The 15,044-nt window shown below is 43.9% G+C and overlaps 1 protein-coding gene across 1 annotated transcript in view; it reads left to right on the forward strand.

The window, feature by feature from the left end:
• The first annotated feature begins 1,477 nt into the window (after nucleotides 1-1,477).
• Nucleotides 1,478-15,044, forward strand: part of SPSB4 (splA/ryanodine receptor domain and SOCS box containing 4) — a 94,916-nt gene continuing 81,349 nt past the window's right edge. The window contains exon 1 of the mRNA XM_074878250.1: nucleotides 1,478-1,738. The gene's annotated coding sequence lies outside the window, so the exon portion shown is untranslated. The remainder of the gene's footprint in view (nucleotides 1,739-15,044) is intronic.

Below are 15,044 nucleotides of genomic sequence, written 5' to 3' on the forward strand. Positions count from 1 at the left end.
TGACTGAAGACTCAAAGAATTTGCAGAATTTCCTCTCCTTTTTTTTTTTTATGGTCAAAGGGTGGGTATTTCTGTTGTCTGGCTCAGTTCTTTCCTAAAGGTCTGTCTGAAGACTTTAGTAAAAGAAATAAAAATAATGTAGAAATAAATATCACCATGAAAGAGTGTATGGGGGAAATCTTGCCCAGTCCATTCTCAGAAATATAAGACATAGGTAGAAAAGCAGAATTTGAGGAAAAATACTTTAAATTACCTTTGTAAGTTGTTGGTTTGTTGGTTTTGGTTTTGTTTGTTTGTTTTTTTTGTCTCGTCCTGCAAGAGACAGCTATTTTATGTCACCTTTATGGATTGCTCTAAGGTCTCTGAGAGGTTACCCTCGTTTTTTGGGAGGAAGTGCATAGACAGGGTGAAGAGAAGCAGTATCTGACGTTTCTTGTCTTGAATGCTGACCCAGGCGCTGTGTGTGAGGGAAAATGCGACATCTGTGTAAACCTGTGCTGGTGTTCCGGGGGTGTGTGTGTGTGTGTTAGAGCCAGAGATTAGAAAACAGTGATTTTCAGGTTGGTATTTACGGATGTTGAGGAGCAGGGATGGAAGCGCTCGCCTTTTGACTGTTTTGTAACCTGCACTGGTTTGACAGGACTTGCCTTGCCTGTAGCCTTGTAGAAGACTCGAAGCTTACCTAGAAGTGTGGGTTTGGTTTTGGCATCCAAAAGTGTAATTAGAGCTTCACCTGCATGTCTATGGCCTAGAGAGATCAAACAGTGCAGCACACACACCCCCCCCCCCGCCCCGCAGCCTCCGCCCGGGCCCCAGCTCCGTGTCGCCCTCGCAGCCCAGGCGGTGCCAGCAGCAACCCCCGAGCAGGATTTGTGGCGTTTCCCTGCTGTCCCCCTCCCGAGCGGCCGGCCGGCAGCCTGGCTGTGGCGGGGCCCTTTCCCGGCGTCACAGAGCAGGCTCCGCGGTCGCGCAGCGCCGCGCACCCCCCGCCCGAAGGGCTGCGGAGCCAGGGGGGCGGCGGCGCGGCGTCCTGTCCTGGCTTTTAAGAAAAGTTTGTAGGTGCCCCAGGGTGAGTTTCACGCGTGAGCGGCGGCGGGGGGGGGGGTCGGCGGGGCGGTGCGGAGAGCGGGCGCTGCGCGGCTCGGCGGACGCCGGCGCTGCCTCCGCGGGGGCCGGGCCGGGCCGGGCCGGGCCGTGCCGGGGCGGGGGGAAGGGGCGTCGCCATCTGTTGTTAATTCCCCGGTCATTGGATTAGTAACCCGCGGTGATGAGATCAGCGGGATCGGCTTTCGCGAGGGGGCACGGCGCTGGCCGCGCTCCCCAGCCGCGCCGGCTCTCGCCTGCGGCGGCGGGCGGCCCCGGGGCAGGCAGCGCGCACAAAGCCCGGTAGCCGCCACCGCCCGCCTCGCCGCCGCCGGGCACCGGGCACCGGGCGGGGCTCCCGGGCGGCCCGGCCCAGCCGAGCCGAGCCCAGCGGGGCTGCGCCGCCCGCAGCCCACCCCCTTCACCGTCCCCGGTGCCGGGCCGCGGCGCCTCCCGGCTCCCCCCGGGGCAGCTGTTGGCAGTCGGCGGCCGGGATCTGTCCCCCTCCCGGGGAGAGCGGCATGTGGAGGGGACGCTCCTGCAAGTGACGGTGGCTGGGCTTTCTGAGTTTGTTTACTTGTGATCCGCGGCTCTTCCTCCGGATTCTCTCTCCTCCCGTAAGGGCTCGGTTGCGCGGCTCCGGGGGGTGTTTATGGTAAGTTTGCGACGGGTGGGCTCCTCTCCTCGTGGGGATTCTGTGGGCTGTTGCACTGTGCGTAGAGACGAGGTGGTTTTTGGTTTTGGGTTTTTTTTAAAAACAGTGCTGTTTTTCAAGCTGCTGGTTAAAGAAATACACTTCTGAGCCGTTTTCTGGTTTATAATGAAATGCTTTACAATAGCAATTAGTTTCCTGAGCTATAAAGAAAATTATTTCTAGATGTTAGATAGCTACATAAACTGAGTTTATTTGAGTTTGCGCTGGTGAAAGCAAAGCCTCTTGCCTAATAATTGCCACAAGCTAGTATTTCACAGTGGTTAGTCCGTGCTTTTTCGCGCAGTAAAAGCCAGACCTCAGTTCGACTGCTCAGACGGATCTGAAATACTAAACTATCTTCTCGGCAAGGGTAAGAGGCGAGCTGACTCCTTGTCAAGTGAAGCCTGAATTTGAATGCGAGACTTGGCTTTCGACAAAGAAAGGTATTGACAGGCTTTGCCCTCGCGTCGGTTCCGAGCGCTCCCGGCCGGGCGTGTGGCCGCTGCCGCTGGAGGCTCCGTCCGCGGGCCCCGGGGCCGGGCCGGGCCCCCCCAGCGCCGCCCGCGCTCCCGCCCGCTCCTGGGAGCAGCAGCCGGGGAGGTTGATGTGGCAGCGTCCATGCTGGCAGCAAATCGGCTTCATTTCTTTGTGTGAAGACTGCTATGGGGGGGAAAGCGTCCTGTCGAGAGAGATGGCCAGCTCCTACTTCGGTCGCTGGTTTGATGGTGGCTACGGCCCTTCGGTGCTTAAGTCATACCTGATATTTTCACTGTGCTCTGTTTGCCTTCGGTGACAGAAGCAATCCCTGATAAGCTATCTCCACGTTGTGAAAGACCTTATCCTCCTGGGAAAAAACAGCCCCAGAGAGTTACTCTTGATGCCTGTGGCTGAAGCTGGCCAGGCTTGTGCAGCGTGTCTCAAAGGATGCTACATTTTTAATGTTGTTTCTGTAACTAAAGCAGCCCGTCAGGGACGTGAATATCAAATTGCCGTTAGATTATTTGGTGCTGCTGACAGAGTAACGCCAGATACTGTATGTTCTCTTAACAACAAGTGGAAGTTTTATAACTGGCCTTGGTAATGGAAGTCTGGTTTTCTTGGTAGCTAATGTGTCTCGGTGTCGTGCTGCTGACTCTGAATGTCCTTGGATGACCGTCCTGTGCCTCAGTGTCCCTGCCAGGGCTGAAGGGAGGCCTGGTACTTCCCTGCGTCACAAGGATGATAAAACTTCACAGCTCCGTGCCTTGCTGAGGCCCTCATGTGGGTGTTGCTCTGGAAGTACATAGTGGCGCTGCTAGGCTCCGAGCACCCTGTGTTCACACCGACACCATCCTACCAGTGTGCTCTCTGGACTTCTGTTTGTCTTTGCAAATGTCACTTCAGCCAGCTTTGAAACGCCGGGCTTCCTGTCCGACAGGCTTTGGGGCTTGGGAGGAATAACGTGGGGCCACCTTTTCGCGAGGAGATTGTTTTTTTTTTTTTTTTTTTATCGAAACATAAAAAACCCCTAGTGAAGTACTGATGGAATATCTTGCTTCTTGAAGGAACCGGAACTTCAGATTTTTGGTTTGACCAAATTACAGTCATCTTTATGACTTGATTTTGTGCAGCATAGGAATTTCTGAACGATGGGCCATCTCTCCTGCGACTCCACAAGCGAGCAGCTCATTAACTTGTCAGGCTTCACTGTTGCTGCGTAAACTTCTCTAATGGATTTTCCATGTACCAAGAAAAATCAAGCAAGCTATTTTTGTCTCACGTGCTTGCCTGTCTTCCATGTATAGGTCACTGCCCTCTTTTTGTGGGGAAGGAAAATAATTTTCACAGTTGCACTCAATGCCATATTGCAGGACTCCGTGTGATGGTTACTTTGAGATGGCTTTTTAAAATTCAGACAGCTGGAGACTTTTCCTTTGAGGAGCTGTTTTGCCTATACATTTGAGGCTTAGTGACAGCAATCAAGGGTGCATGGTTTTCTGAGATGGTCTTAAAAATACTTGGTTAAAGTGATTAGCAACATCATGTTAGATACTCAACTGTCCCATCCTCATAATTATTCTTGGCAAGAAGAGAAGGGTAGAAAGAGGTTGAAAGAGCCTTTACCAGATTCATGTTCTGTAAGCCATGCTGCGTTTCAGCTGTCTTCTCTATTAAGCCTGCTTGGCTGCTCTCTACTACTGTACTGACATCCTTTACTTGATTCTTTTTGTGCTGGAGCAACATCACTTCAGTGCAAATTTGAGGCTTTCAGAGTGCTTCTAGGCGTGGTAAATAATGGGAATGCAGAGCAACCTTGATACTCACTTCTGTTTCCTCCCTTGGTTAGTGAGGATAAATGCATTCTTCTTCTTACTAGAATATCCATGTAAAGGAAATCTAGACATGTTTTCTTTTAGCAGGATTCCCAGGATAGAGATTTGATGTAAATATTGCTGGACTTTGTAAACTCTGGCCTAAGACCAAGGCAAGACTGATGGTAGAGCAGAGTGGAGGCTGGTATTGCAGGGGTGCCTACCTTCCTGACACCATCCAGGAGGCAAACCTGGGTTCGTGGCTTGAGTGGTGAAGGGCACCATGATGGCAAAACTCTATTTAGATAGACACGGCTAACTTGGTGTAGTCTCTCTGAACTGTGTTAATGCAGTACACAACTTGAGGCTAGTGGAGATGTAAGCCACACGTGTTGTCTTGGGGACTTAAAGTATTTAAGCCAGTATAGATCCGTTTTCTGTGATGAAGGCAATGTTAAGGCTGCCCATTGAACAGTTAACCAACGTTTTGAAGTCAAAACTCAATGTAAGGTTGCTATGCATAGCTAAATATTTGCTAATAATTGTGGAAGTTAGTGTTGTTGGACTTGCTGTTTGAAAAATAAACATGTGCTGTGGATTGGAACTTGCCAGACCAGATAACTACCTCGCCCACACGTATTTTTCGTGGGATTGTGTACATGCTAGTGAATCTGCGTCACTCCCTGCAGCACACACATCCTTCAGGGATGGCTTTAAGCTGTCTTTGTAACATGCAATTTAGGCAGCTGAGAACTCTGTCAACTGATGTGCTGTAGGATAAGATGTTAATGCATCATGTGCTTCCTGGAAGAGTAGTTTATGTCTTCAAACTTCTTTAGCTTTACTCAACTGATGCTCAGGTCATTTGTGGGAGTTGGTTGTGTGAGGCATTTTGCTTATTTGCTTTTTGCTTTGAAAAGGTGTGTGTGGATCACAAAGACGGTTGGTAGACCACATCTTACAAATCTACTGGAGTGTGCCACTCCCAAAGGGCTGAATCCAGAGTTTACCAATAACAATCAACTTTGAGAAATTTTTTTTGTAACACTGTCCAAGCTAATGTTGCTTGAAGACAGCTGTGTACTTGACCTATGCTCTCTCCAGAATAAAAGTATTTGAAGTGGTGTGTGCTATCTGAATCCGGCTTTAAGGTGATGTCCGGTATGATGTCAGGAAATGCCTTTGCTTTGCCTCAGCTGCTTGTGCTGCTTTACAGCCCACAGTCTTTTTAGATTGTATGGTGATAAAATTGGGTTTGCGTTTATTTTTTTGAGTTTGGAAAGCTGACAGTATAATCAGTAGCATTCATGACGTATCAAGGAAAAAACCTTGCCTTGAAGACATTTGATTTTAAAGCAAAGCTTAAAGCAATCCGTGTGCCCCAGTAGCCTTGGTGGCAGCATGGAAAAATGCATCAAAGAGGAGAGCAAGAAAACGTGGCTTGTTTTTGCAAACTGTGCTGCATAAGAGAGCAGTGCTCGTGAGGTGCCATGACTTGGAGCTAAGAACCGCAGTTACATTTGGTTGGCAATATTTGATTAAAACCCAGTGGCTGTATTTTGGCTACCTCTGCCCTATTAAAGCCTGGGCCTGCCAATCAGGAGGGCTGAGTAGAGCTTCTACTTTCCTTCCTTTGGCTCCTTTTGCACCAGAAATGGAGTAGTGACAGGTACTAGCCTACTTAAATTTACATGTGTGTATATTTATAGTTTTTTGGGGGGTATCTTTTTTAAATGAATGTCATCTTTGCCTCAGAGGCCACTGCAGTGCAGCTCCTCATTTATGTAGAATTGAAATGCAGAAATTTAACATAATTTGCTGTATTTTGGCCATAGCAAAGAAACAAATGAGGGAGAGTTTACATCTGTTTTCTTCCTTAGTAAGAGGAGAGGTGCCTAGGCTAAACATGGGTGCTCAGCTGTGGCCTAAATCTGTTCATACTGAAGTCACTTGAACTTAGACCAATGCTGAGCAGTATTTTGTGTATTTTTTTGCTTTTCTGTGCTTATTTTGTGTATCATTGGGTTGAATATCATGGAGTAATCCTACTCATGACTGGTGTCAGATGACAAGTTTTATTGTGTTGCCCTGCAGAGTGCGAGTGACTTTAGAAACTTTATCTTTGAGGATTTGTCAGAGGCTGAAGTGACAAGTAAGCTTTGGTGTGCAGTAGAAGCGCAGCAATGTATGAAATCCATCTTTGAGCTGATTGCAAACTAATTTTTTCAGAGCTGTTGCAGCAGACTCTTTTCTTGAGTTTGTTTTCTTAATTTAAGTATGTACATTTCCAAAAGCTCGTTCTAACACTGCCTTTCTCATTTTACTCTGTCTCTAAAGTCTGGCGTGCATTTGGCTTCTGTGAGGCTGGGTTGTCCCTTTCTGTGGTATCAGTTCCTGAAGAAGATCTCGCAAAGGGATTTTGAAAGAGAGAAAAGGTTGCCCATGTTTATACTGTCTTGTCAGAAGAACAAGGCTTTCCGTCCTGCAGGAGCAGCTCTGTGCCCTAGGACCTAACTAGGGTCCAAACTGCAGTAGCTTCAGTCTCCCAAAACCCCTCTTGGTGGGGTGGTGGCCGAGCCTCCTGCGGTGAGCTGGGCAGCCTGGGCAGCCTGGACCTCCCGTCTCTACAGGGCTGCAGTAAGGACTGCTGATGGGCACTTTGCTATTTTATTTCTTCAGTAGTTTTTTCCGCTTTGTACCTGGATGTAGCAAAGCTCTGTGCGAGGGGGGGAAAGGGAAGCTGGTACCTAGCGACCATTCAGGCTGCTCCTACACCTAGCAGCAGCAGCTACCTCATGTGACTTTTTTCTTGTTTTTCTTGTGATTAGACTGGGATGTTCAGTGGTCTGAGCAATGCTGTTTCTTTTTTTTTTTTTTTTTTTTTAAATTCAGTAGCCTTTGTTAAAAATCGTTTTTGAATATTTAAAAATCAGCATATTTAAAAATCAGCATATTTAGAATTGCTCTTTCAAGGGGGCGTTAATCATGAGAGCACTTGCATAGCTTTAGGCATGGAAAAAGGTGAGATTTTTCAAAGGAGCTGAAAGGTTTAGGTACTCAGTTGCCATTTTAATTTTAACTGCTTCTCCTCCATGAATTCTTCAATGAGTGCAAAACCAAATTGCCTCCAGTGGAAGGATACATTTTTTCATTAGATATTGGAGGTCATAATTTCAAAAGAAAGCCTTGTTGCACAAAGTATTTACGTCAGTGGTACATTTCATACTGAGAATGTGCTGTCCACAGAAATCCCTAAGTGGTGATTGTAGGCATAGTCGTGATCTGTGTGGTTTTTTGTTTTTCTTTAAGAATATTCTGAAAAATAGTTTTATTAGGGAAGGACAGAATGGCTTGGAAGAAAGTTAGCTGGTTTTGTCTTTGAACACTGAACTAATTTCCCAAAATCTTGAGCTTATTTCCTAATTAAAGAAACTATTTTATGACAGAAGCCACACGAAATTAAACAATAAAAGCACAATGTTGTCAACGAGGATGGTATTATTTCACAGGTGAGAAAATGCTGTGACTGTCAAACCTATGTATAGCCAAGGAAATAGTTGTATTAAGTCTTGGGGAAAGGGAATTTTGGATTTGGAGTGTTAACTAGTTTGTAAGTTACTAGCTAAATTCTGAAAGGTTTCTTGTTTTGAGAATTATTTTAAGAGTAGCTTGGACATACAGAATAATCTGGGGGCCAGTATTGATACTTCAGAAACTTTGTTTTCCAAGTTAAATATTTTAGACTTCATTTCCAGAATAAGGTCTGCTCTGTTCCTTGCCAAAGGCTGTCATGTGCTTTTGGCAGCAGAAACATTGCAGTATTTTGAAGTTAATAGTTGCTTCAAAATAAAACTCAAATATTAATTTGTTCATAGTAGTATTTCTTGCTCAGTATTGTCATTGCATATAATTTTGTGGTGTATCCTGTATATGTCTTCATTTATGTGAATTGTTGGCTCAAGTTAAAAATGATCCAAAAATTCACTGTAGTTGATCTGGGGATTTAAGAGTTAAAATTGAAACCTGGTCTTATGGCATTGTTTGTGTTGTATTACTTAGTTTTCTGCCTGAGACAGTTAATTGAGGTTAAAAAAAGCCCATTAAAATTTACTCCATTTGGTTATCTTTAAAAGTTTATCCTTATTTAACCTGTAAAAAGATGTAGATTTTTTTTTTTTTTTTCAGATTTGTGTAACATATTTGCATGGGGAACTGAGTATCTGTTCCCCATGGTTTATCACCAGTCCACTTTGGCCTTATATTGAGGATCTCAGTGTGGGATACTGGCACGTGCTCAAGTTTTCCAAGACCCTGGGAATATTTTGGGGCTCCAGCTAGTTCTCTTGGGCAGGGCCGTTATTTCATCCTTTGCATAGGAAAAAAGCAGCAGCAGTAGGCCCTTTGGACATGTGTTAAACCTGAGACCGTTGATAAATTCTGACCTTTGATGGTTTCATCCCATGCTTTAGCGAAGTCCCTGTCTGTGGAGCACAGTAGCTAGGTGGTTATTTTGGGGATGTAACCCTGCAAGGATGTTTAGGTGCATTATATCATCTTGCTTTCATAAATTATGATGCCATTGCTAAAGAAGCCAAAATACTCCGTTGCTGAAAACTGTTGTCGAGCATGTCAAAGATGACAGAACCATAGAGTGGTTTGGGTTGGAAGGGACCTTAAAGATCACTTAGTTCCAACCCCCTGCCATGGGCAGGGACAGCTTCCACTAGACCAGGTTGCTCAAAGCTTCGTCCAACCTGGCCTTGAACACTGCCAGGGAGGGGGCAGCCACAGCTTCTCTGGGCAACATGTGCCAGGGCCTCACCACCCTCACATGGAAGAATTTCTTCCTTGTATCTGATCTAAATCCATCCTCTTTCAGTTTAAAACCATTACCCCTTGTCCTATCCCTACACCCCCTGATGAAGAGTCCCTCCCCATCTTTCCTGTAGCCCCCTTTAGGTACTGGAAGGCTATAAGGTCTCCCCAGAGCCTTCTCTTCTCCGGGCTGAACACCCCCAACTCTCTCAGCCTGTCCTCACAGGGGAGGTGCTCCAGCCTCTGATCATCTTCATGATCCTCCTCTGGACCTGCTCGAGCAGGTCCATGTCCTTCTTATGCTGGTGCCCCCGGAGCTGGACACAGCACTGCAGGGGGGGTCTCACGAGAGCAGAGAAGTTGTCTGAACTAGTGATGGTGACATATCAAAGTGTGTAAAAGACAGCAAACATTGCCATCCCAACCTCATTTTGACTGTGTTGCTGCATATTAGTTTTACACCTGGTTTGTGCCAGCGGTTGACTGCGTCCCTGCATTTCACTATTGTCAGTCTCTGAGGCTGTTAACATCTGGGTAATACTGTGATATTCTCACTTCTAATTCAGAGTGTACTGATCATCCACTAAATATTTATATAGTCCTTTGGTTTTGATGTTGAAAGATAAAAAGGGTATGTTTTCTATCATCTCTTGTATTCAAAGGCAAATAATGCATTGAGGATGCTGATTATTTAAAATGATTAAAAAGTGAAGAAGTTCCTTTGTACTTTGGTCAGTGCTGACGTAACTGTTTCCAGCAGTCTAGAAAATCTTACACGTAGTTCATTGATGGCTTGTTTAGACTGAGATGCAGTGTTTTAAGTGCAGTGATCATCTACCAAAGATGTGAGAATGTGCTCAGGAAGGATTTGTTACAACTTGTATCATATCTTTTCCTTTGAGGTTTAAATAAAACAAGATATATTAAACAAGCATGAGCATGACACCTGCTATATATACTGGTTGTTCCTAAGTTTCTTAACGTTCATATTAATGGTATTTGAAGCAAAATGTGTGGGTGTAGAGAAGGAAGAGAGGCTCACCTGTGCAATAACTCTCCTGGTAGCCACTGAAGTACTGAAGCGTGGACATAGCAGGAGGAGGAAAGGAGAGGATCATTCAACAGGACAAGTTCTTGGAGGCACACCTGGAGAAAAGGTGATTAATTTGTTAAAGGGACTAAGCCTAAGTATTTATCAGGATTGAAAATGAAATGGGGAGTGGAAATAGACTTCAGTCAGGGTGCACAAATGAAAGTGTCAGACTTGCTGCAAGATACTTCTGTGATGCTTAAACTCCTGTGAGGAGTCAGCACTGGTGTGGTAACATACCTTCCCTTGCCTCAATAAGCTGCAGTGGGATGGGAGAAGTGCAGGAGGCTGCTGCCTTGAATTCGTGTTTAGGGATACAGTGGTATTTCAGTTTACAATTTTTTTTTTTTTTTTTAAAGAGCCACCTACAGTGTTGATAATTGGCTTGCATTTCCTGCTCTTAGACCCTATAAGAAGAATTGAGTGGTTTATTTTTACTCATACACACCTTTTTGTAGCAATGTTGAATGATAGTACAAAAGAAAAAAAAAAAATCCATACATGTCAGGCCATTACAGCTTGGCTGCTGGAAGAAGACACCAAAGGGAAATTCAAGCTGAAATGTATCAGCACTCCCAGGACATGAGAATTGACTGATGCACTGGCTTTTACTGCTGTACTCCATCCACATCCTGGTAATAGAGGATGTTGGAGCAGGAAGTCTTAATGAATACAGAAGCCAACCCTCTCCCTTTATTCCCTTTATTTTTAGATTTTGTTTTCCCTGTGATAAAATAGTTTGGAACTTGGGGGAGCTATGCCCAAGGTTTGGCAGAAATGTGACTTAGTAGTGAATGCTGTCAGGTGTGCAATTATTCAGGAGATGAGGGCAGACTATTTCTCTTTTCCTGTAGCTAGAGGTTCCTGTGATAGATTGGTTGGTTGTTGGTGTAACGTAATTCCAGTGTGTGGAGGCCTGACATACTGTTTGCTTCTTCAAATGGATGAGGATAGTGAATTAATGCAAAATGTTTTTATTTTGGGTGTTGGAAAGAGTGGGAAAATGACAGCCTAAATCTGGCATCTAAATTTAGATGTCTGAATTAGCAATGCAGGAAACATAGTAGTGAGTGTAGCAAGCAACTCAGTTCCTCCAGAGCACTGCTGGCAGTATAGACAACTTGGGCACTTAACTCATGCAGGCATCTCAACTGTGCAGAGCAGGCATCTCTTTACACAATTTGTGAAAAATGTGTGTGGGATGCTTCCTCTTGATATCCTTACACTAAGGCATAACTGGCATTTTAATACAACTTTCATCACAGAGTTCCCACTGAAGTGATCTTCACAAGGGATTTTCTGCTTGTACATTTTTTTGATCTGAATATTTGCATATAGTGGGTTTTGCTTCCACAGCTGTTTTGCATTTGGTTTCCAAAGTGGTAAAAAATGTGGTATGCTGAAATCAAAGCTGAGCCTGATAGTCTATTGCATAAATACAATTGTAAGGGAAAGCTCAAGCAGTTACTGTATTACAGCAAAGATGTGTGGGTTGATGGTCTTGGTAAAATTCAGTTCTTGCTTTTAGGTCTCTTATGGTGCAAGAAGAAATTTTTATTACATGTAATAATTAGCTTTTGAAACAAAGGGGATTATCTTTGATTTTAGTCACTCTGCCTTTGTAAGAGTCCCAACTCTGTTCTCAGTGTTTTCTAGAATGACTTCTTAATTTAATTTTATATTTATGGGACTGATACTTAAAATTTGTCATTCTCATGGGTTCTTACCTATTCCCCCACTGTATATTAATTGGTTGTATTTTTAAAGAGTGTAAGCTTCTGTCCTCCTTGTCTTACCAAACAAAAACTCAGTAAACAATTTTTTGTGAAGAGAATTATTACTTCCATTGGTCATTTTTAATGTGTAACTACTATTCAGCTACATTTCTCTTGTTAACGCAAAGCGTTATATAGTTACTTCATATCCAGTATGTGACTACCTTGTAAATAAATAACAAAAATAGGTTTAAATTTTATGCCTGTTCTTACAAATCTAATGGATGGTAATTAGTGTAATGGCTGATGATAATGACTGCACTGTGCCATCAGGGGAACTTGCACCCAGAAGTAGTAACACAAGATTGAAAATGGCTAGAGACTGGTTGGTGAATGTGTTCTTCCCCAGATGCTTTCTTAATTCCTTCAATTAACCTGATTAAGCAGCTTAGCTTAAATAAGCAGAACTTGTGACTTGGAAGTTCTCCCATGTATTACCTTCCCATTGCCTTAGGAATCAATTCCTTTAATACTTTGTCCATGTAAAGCAGGCAGCCTTGGTTGCTCCTGTGTCTTGCACAGACACGAGATGGTGTATGCTCAGTATGAGAGGCACACACAAGGGTGGGTTTTTTCTGCTCTGCAGTTGGATCTAGGCAGAAGTCATAAATCATAGTGATTTCTGCACAGTGCAATTGAATGGAGACTGACTACCTTATTTTTTATTAGTACTGAAAGTTCCCCCCGCTTAGATCACTATGAATCCTTTGTCAACAGAGAAGAGCGTGCCCTCATTTGCCTTTGCCTTTTACTCTGCTTTGGAGCTGTGTTTTGTAGTGCCAGGTTAGCTCCGAATGCCTGAATCCGATACCTGAGCTAGGTAGCAGGTATACCTATGGCAAAGCCTGGCCAAAGCAGCGACTGAGAAGATTTTATACGTGGGATTCTTTGTTCAAGAATGCTACGTGCTGTGTTCCAATTATAGCACTTTAAGGTGCGTTTTCTCAGAGTTCTTGGGTGTCTGTGTTGGGTGCAGCTGTGGCATAGTTCAGCAAATATTTTTCTTCTACACTCAAGTGGCTGCTCTTGTATTCTGACCACCATTTTAAGGCAGTGGTTCCCAAGCAAGGGAATTGTTCTCAGGGACCACCTTGGAATATAATTAAATTTCCTAATTGTACCACCAGTGTCCTTACCAGATATACTACTTCAGCCTCTTTCCTGCCCAAAGGCTTTATCTTCACAGTGTGTGTCATTAAATAGGCAATAGGGATAGGGATGTTAGATAGGGAAGTTAGATGGTAGCACAGGGTTCCTGTCCATCTCTCTCTGCCGCCTTTGAGGATGTCTTCTCCCTTTCCAGTAAGGATGATAGTTATGTTATAATATCCTATATTTTTCAGACTGCAGAAAGTGAACTCAGAACCAATTTCTGTGTATCCTGCAGACCCTGATGGTACTAGGGAACCCAGTCAGCAGTAACTGCTGCAGTGCAGAAAGGATTGACTTCGGGGTATTGTGGTAGCCTGGAGCTTTGTTTGGATCATCTCTCAGGTTTTCAGCTCCTGGCCCAACAAATTGTTGATTTCCAAATTATAGGTCTTTCAGTCTGGTTCTTCTGGCTTGCCCTCCAAGCAGCAATATGCCCTCAATTCCACTGGTACGTGGCCACAGGTTATTTTGAATAGTTTTTGAATAAATACAAGTATTTTTGCAGTATTAGAAGTTGCAGTGTCTCACAGAGATTGTCATTAAATCCATGCAGTAGCTTCAGAGATTGGGATCTGTGTTTATGTTTCTTTTTTCTCATGAGAATTTCAGAGAGGACCCTGACCCTACTTCTACCTTTTCTACTCCCTTGATTATACTGCATTAATCAAAAGTGATGACATGTTTTGATAATTACTGGTGAGTCTAGACTGGGATTGAACCAGGTATCTGCTACCTAATGAAAGGTGGTGGTTGAGCGAGCTTCCATGATCCTTCTCTTTGCAGCAGTGCCAGGAGTGCTGCATTAGCCTTAAGAGCCTGTGCTGTAGAGTTGGAGGTAAATGTCTTAAAGGAATATTAAAAAATGGGAAAAATATTAGAATATTTTTGGTGGTCTTCATATATGCATCAGTTTCTTCCCCTTTCTCTATGTTGATTATGAGGGGAACATTAAAATGAGTTAGTGTGTTGGTTCTGGAAGTGTGTGAGATGAATTCCTTCCTCTTCTTTCTCCTCTAATTTTGGACAAGATTCACTTTTATGTCCATTGCAAAAATGAGCATTTACTGGCCTTAATTTTATCCCAGTGATGAGTTTATCTGCATCATAGAGTCTAAATTTAGTCAGGCAAATCCCACCTGTGGGGTCTGGGTAATATTTGCTGCTGATTTTTATAATTTGGAAACAAGTGGTCTATCAGTAATCAAAGTGGGCCGGTACCTGTGGAGAAAATAGGAGCAGCATCCACTGGTGATTAGTTGAGATGATGAGGCCTCTGAAGTGAGGTCAAGAAGACTCACAGGGGAAGGAGCTCTGAAGGTGGGGGAGAGGCAAAGCCTTAGTTCTTAAAAAGGGAAAATCCAACAGGGACAGACAAATAAGGTGGTTCCTTCTGTTACGCAGTGAGATGAGTTTGGTGTAGAATCTTGTGTCTCGGTGACTAATGAAAACTGGCTAGCTTTTATAAACTGGTCTTGCCTATTTGTAATTATTTTGGGGATGTTTCAGTTTTTTGTGAATAGTTGAGTCCTAATATGAGAGCAGATTTAAGTCCATCAGGAAGACCGCATGATTAATCAAGCTGCATGTGACTTCCCAATGTTAAAGAACCTGACAATGGGATGTACAGGGAGAGGAGGAGGGGAAGGGGTGGAAAGGAGAGGGAGACTCGAAAGACTGGGATTGTAATAGCAAGCCCTTTGCCATATATCTGTGATGAAAATGATATATGGGGCAATTGAAAATATCTGTTTTTCATTCCTTCCCTCAGTGGAGGAAGATCTCTGTTCATGAGAGAGATTCTTCAGGTAGTTAGAAGCGTTACTGAACAACTGGATTTTAACACTCCATTTAGCTTCCATACCATGTAAATTACTTTCTTCAAACTTGGCTCTATTTTTGATCTGTCTTTACTGTAAGTTGTAACAGAGTTAATGATAAATATAAAAATACCCAACTGTTCTTGATCTCATGATTCTGGTAGTAATTTCTGTGTCTGCACAACGCTTCTGGGAAAAGTATGTGTCAGTTTGTCTTTTGAAAGAATGATTGGAACTTAAAACCCCTCAGATTTCTAATATCTTTAGATATTCTGTTTTCTTAACCTGTTGGCCAAACAGCTTCCTTTCCTCTGCTGAAATAATTTG

Source organism: Strix uralensis, chromosome 9, assembly GCF_047716275.1.
Source record: "Strix uralensis isolate ZFMK-TIS-50842 chromosome 9, bStrUra1, whole genome shotgun sequence".
NCBI lineage: Eukaryota > Metazoa > Chordata > Aves > Strigiformes > Strigidae > Strix > Strix uralensis.